Genomic DNA, 6,000 nt, shown 5'->3' with positions numbered 1-6,000 from the left:
TGCCACCAGTCTCAGATGTGACTACCCCTTTAAAAACTGATGCAAAACAGTCATTATGAAAAACAGATACATGGCCACAAAATGTAAGCACACACTGGGGCACATTTACTAAAGTGTTCGCAGCTGTTTTTAAAATGCTGTTTTAGACGGTCTTATTTTTTTTGTTGCATTTACTATTTACTGTTTTGGGGGCTTTTGTGTCTCATCTGACTATTAAAATTTTTTAGACGTTCAGAATTCAGAAGTTTTCTAACTTTTGCAACTTTTTTCCGACCTATTTATGTAGTTGTGACTTTTTTTGCGCCTGAATTTGTCGTTAAAACAATCAAATTTTTACTCCACCCCAGGGCTGGCGTACTTTCCTTCGTCTGGTGAGTTGTGACTTTTCATGCATTAAAAGCCGCAGTTTCCTGGAGACGTGCAACTTTTTTTACGCGCAAATATGAAAAATATGAAGTACGGCTGTCTAATTTTATGGCCAAAAACAGGCGAGCTTGATAAATGTGCCACACTGATGCAAAATAGCCATGAAAAACTGACAGTGTGAATCCATTTTTAATAGCCTTTTTTCCACCTCCATGTGAATACACCCTTAGGGTCCATTCACACGTCCGTTTTTTCTTTCCTGATCTGTTCCGTTTTTTCAGGAACAGATCTGGACCAGATCTGGACCCATTCATTTTCAATGGGTCCTGGAAAAAATCTGCCATTGAGCTGTCCGTTTTTTTCCAGGACCCATTGAAAATGAATGGGTCCAGATCTGGTCCAGATCTGTTCCTGAAAAAACAGAACAGATCAGGAAAGAAAAAACGGACGTGTGAATAGACCCTTAGGCCCCTTTCAAACGAACGATACTGATTAGGTCCGGATGCGTTCAGGAAAACTCGCACCATTCCGCAAGCAATTTCAATCAGTTTTGTCTGCGATTGCGTTCAGTGGTTCAGAATTTTTCCAAACATCTCTTACCAACCGTCAGTGAAAAACGCATCACATCCGCACTTGCTTGCGGATGCGATGCGGTTTTCACACAGACCCATTCACTTCTATGGGGCCGGTGTTGCGTGAAAAACGCAGAATATAGAACATGTTTAGATTTTCACGCAACGCACAAGTGATGCGTGAAAAACAACGCTCATGTACACAGACCCATTGAAATGAATGGGTCCGGATTCATTGCCGGCGCAATGCGTTCGCATCACGCATTGAATCCGCGCGGAAAACTTGCTCGTGTGAAAGGGTCCATAAGGGTTGCAGAATATCTGCGTTTTTTTTCCGCGTGGATTCCCGTGCGGAAAAACCATATTGTATTACAGTACCAGCAATGTCTATGGGATTACACTAATCTCATGTAGACTTTGCAGACTTTTTCCTTGCGGAAACTGACCTGCCACGTGGATTTCCAAATAAATAGCATGTCTTTTATGTTTGTGGTTTTAGATGCAGATTTCACCCTTTTCAATGAGATCTGTGGCGAAACCACATCAAATCCGCTGTTAGACACGGTGAATTTTGGTGTGGATATGCTGCAGAAACGCACATAAATCTGCACAGAACGTCGTGCGGATCTTATGTGCAGGTGGCCTAAATAGTGAGTCTTTATGGGAGTCTTTTTGTGTGGTTTTGGTGCAGATTTTCTGCATATTAATCTGCACCATAAAACGTATTATGAAAATCGTCCTTGTGTTTTTTTGGGTGTGGTTTTTGTCACTTTTTTTTACTGCATGGACACAGTGCAGTTCTGACATGCATTAAGGATGCCGTTTTTTATTGTAGCTAGTTGAAATTAATTAAATCATTTCCACTATGCAGAACACCAGGATTTAATGATAATCTCAGCTAGCTACAATGAAAAACTCATGTCAAAACAGTGCTGATTCTCCTCCAAGATACGGCCATGCTGCATTATGTGCAGCCACCCTTAGGGCTCATACACACAAACATATTCTCTTTCCGTGTCCATTCGTCTTTCCGGACTGTATGCAGAACCATTCATTTCAGTGGGTCTGCGAAAAAAACCCAAAAAAAAACGAAATTTACTCCGCGTGCATTCCGTTTCCGTATGTCCGTTCCGCAAAAGAGTTGAATGTGTCCTATTATTGTCCGCATCACGGACGAGGATAGCACTGTTCTATTAGGGGCCAGCTGTTCCGTTCCGCAAAATACGGAATGCACACGGACGTCATCCGTATTTTTTGCAGACCGCAAAATACTGTACATGCGGTCGTGTGCATGAGGCCTTACCCGAACCGACTGTGGTTCAGCTGCACTGGACTTGGCTCACTGTAGTTTCCTTTGGTGATAAGTTCATCTCAGTTTGGGTATTGCAAGCGTTTTAATACTGTTCTATTATAACTTTGTGAATGTGGCCTGAATCAGTGATTATGGTAATTCACATGAATTTTTTATCGAGGAGCGAAGTGTTAAAAAACAATATTCTACTTTCCCGTACTGTGCACTATGAACAAGTCATACAAATGGCAGACATTTTAATGGGTCTTTTGTACGGCCACATAACGTCTGTGGCTGCTGGAGACCAAACAAAGAGACCCCCGTCTTTTGTTTATGGGGGGGGGGGGGGCGAGAGCAGGTTTGATCGCAGCCCACAAAGGGTTAAACCATTAGTAATAGTAAGGGGGGGGGGCTGTCAATCATAGCTGGCCTCCTGCAGGTACACAGCTGCTACACCCATGCCATCACCACCACGGATGAATTCCTCCCTTTGTGTTATCCCAACTGAAGCGTATTATAACTGCAGCGGATGACCACGCAAGCATGAAATATGGCTCAAAATCATGGATGCCTGCTCCTGACTGAAGGTTGCGGTAATAATCCTAGAAATACTTGCAAACTAATAAATTATTTGCAGGAGTGGATTCAAATATACCCCAAAATGTATCCAAAAATCACTTGAGATGATGCTGGATGGCTCACAGTACTGATATGAACTCGTCAAAATCAGGGATGCAACCCCGGGGACGAGGACACGTAAAATCCAAAACGTGTGACTACCACAAGGCGGATAATGTCTCCATTTCGGTCAATCCGAAGCTGACTGTTAGTATGACTAAGGGGCGTTCACACGAATTGGGCCTGAATTCCACATGAAAAAGTGGCTCCGGGGGAGGCAGCAGATAACTGCAGCGACATGTCCTTTCTTGGCATGGTTACAGCAAAAGTACTAGACGCATGAACAGCGGTGTGGGCCTCCTATTGAAAGCAATGGGAAAGGGCTTCTGTGCTGCTGCCTGACTTTTTTCCATTGTATATTCACATTTCCTGATTCTGGGCATTTGCCCCGGACTGGACTCGCAGCATCATATGGATCTGAGATGCTATGTAACTGGGTCATTAAAACTGCAGGCTGATCCGAAAAACAAAATTACAAATACGGTCTAATGTGATTTTTCTGGGCAGATTTTAAAATCCACAGCATGTCAATTGTTTATGCAATTCTGCACCTTCACCAGAGTGTTCTCTCCATAGACGTCAATGGAGTTGCTTATATAAACAGAGAAAACATAAAAACTGCACAAAAAATGCACTCACTAAAATTGCAGTAAATAGTGTGGGTTTGGTACAGATTTCATGCACAAATCTGCACCGCATGCAGACACCCTAAGGCTACATTCACACAAAAAATGGTCAGTTTTTACCATGATGGGCATAGGTTCCAGAAATTACTACCTTCTGAATAACATTTATTAAGGAAATTATATATCACTATATATGTGGAGGTAAAGGCTGCGATGTTAATTCTTTAAATAACTAATAAACCGTATAAATAGAGATAATAATAAACAACACGTCCACTCATTAATGAGCGACTTCACCCGATGAATCTAACATTGTGACAATATAGGGGAGGGGTGGCGGGAACCGTTTGTTGTCCAGTGCCGTGAATGCGCACTGACCGTTATCTCCTTCTTTTACAGGTACCTGGAATGTACATTCAAGAGAAGGACCAATCACCGTTCTCCAAGGGCACCTGCAACTTTTCCCAGACGTCATTCGCCGATGACTTCACCAATAAAATCCTGTTGCCCGGTAAGAAATCAATAACTTTATTATACACCTATACAATGAACGGAACCATGCCATCATGTGTTCCCGTCCTTGTATACACACTTCCGGGCCCATACATTCTGAGAAACGGACATTAAAAACAGTCCCTTTAAATTGTATGAAGGATTTCAATCCATGAAGACAGACAAAATACCCACTACTAAGTTAGGGATATTTGGCTTGAGGGTGAAATTTTAGGATGAAATTAAAATGAACGCTAACCTTTACAGGTGAACTTAAAGGGACACTGACACTGCGCCCAGCCAGCCTCGCCCCAACTGCCGTTTGAAGCGCCGCCCAGCTCATCAATATTCACTTCGCTGGGCGGCTACTAGTGTTCCCGACGCAAGATACGGCGCATGCCCAATACAATCCTATGGGCATCGGCCTCCGGCTCATCTTCAGCGCATGCGCCCGGCACCCTTACTGGCTGTGATCGCATCGCGCCTGAAGACTGAAGATTCTCTCCCGGCCGGGCCGCGCAATGTCCTGAACGCGCACGCGCCATGATGACTTCTTCCTGGCCAGTATAGTACAGAGACGCGCACGCCGGCTCTGTACTATACAGGCCAGGAATTTAAGAATCTTTGGGTTGCTGCAATATTTTCCTGGCGATAATCAGGAAGTCGTCGAATTAGGGGATAATGATTAAACCTTCCATGCGAAGGTAAGCGACCATCTTTACCACTAGCTTTGTGAAAACCCTGGGAGCGGAAGAGATGCCGAATGGAAGTGCAACGTACTGGAAGTGATGTAAGGTGCCTCTTGGATCTTTTATTGTAAAACGTAGAAATTTCCGTGAGAGATGATGGATGGGAATGTGATAATAGGCATCTTTGAGGTCTATTGAGGACATGAATGCCCCTTTCGGAATGAGCGGGATTGTGGATCTGATGGATTCCATCTTGAATCTTCTGTACAGAATGGATCTGTTTAGCGGTTTTAGATTTATAATGGTACGAAAGGACTGGTCTGGCTTTTTTACTAGGAAAAGGTTTGAGTAGAAACCGTCCCCTTTTTCTGGATCTGGGACTCTTTGGATTACGCCTGAGTTTAAAAGTTCCTGAACCCCCTTCCATAACCTGGATAAATCTGACCTGCCTTGAGACGAGGTTAGGAATCTTCTGGGGGGAACTGAAGAGAATTCTATCCTGTATCCCTGTGCAATAATGTTTAGTGCCCAGGGATTTGTTGTGATCTGCTTCCATGAAGATAGAAAACTTAACAGTCTGCCCCCCACCTTGGCGTCATTGTTTACTAGACTGTCTGTTTTGAGGGTTAAGGATGAAACCCCTACCTCTTCCCACTTTGGGGTAGCTCCATCTGCCCCCTTTACCTTTTCCCCTATGTGATCTCTGATGAAATTGCCGAAAGGACTTCTTCTTTTGATCCCTATCCTCCGGAAAACCTTTTTTCTTATCCGCAGCCTTCTCAAATATTTTGTCTAATGTAGGGCCAAAAACAAACTCTCCTGAGAAGGGGATTGAACACAACTTAGCCTTTGAAGCCTTGTCGCCAGACCAGGCTTTCATCCATAATGCCCTACGGGCGGCATTTGATAGCGGCCCCACTTTAGCGGAGAAACTAATAGTTTCTGCAGAGGCGTCAGCTAAGAAGGCTGTAGCGGATCTAAGTAAAGGGATAGAATCTCTGATCTCTTCTCTTGGGGTTTTGTTTTTAAGATGTTCATCAAGTTCCCCTAACCAGATGTACATGACCCTAGCTACGGATGTTGCAGCTATGTTAGCCTTTAAGCTGAACATAGACAGTCAGCTTTACGGTCCATGGGGTCACCTAGTTGAGAGGAGTCCTCAAATGGTAGCGCTCTTCTTTTAACTACCTTTGCCACCTGAATATCTACTTTGGGTGTCTCATTAAAGATTTTACACTCAGACTAGTCAAAACAAAGTCTGTTTCTAAATTCCTTAGAGACACCCA

Source organism: Bufo bufo, chromosome 8, assembly GCF_905171765.1.
Source record: "Bufo bufo chromosome 8, aBufBuf1.1, whole genome shotgun sequence".
NCBI classification, from domain to species: Eukaryota; Metazoa; Chordata; class Amphibia; order Anura; family Bufonidae; genus Bufo; species Bufo bufo.
The sequence above is the reverse complement of the archived record's forward strand: the minus strand, read 5'-3'. Positions refer to the sequence as shown.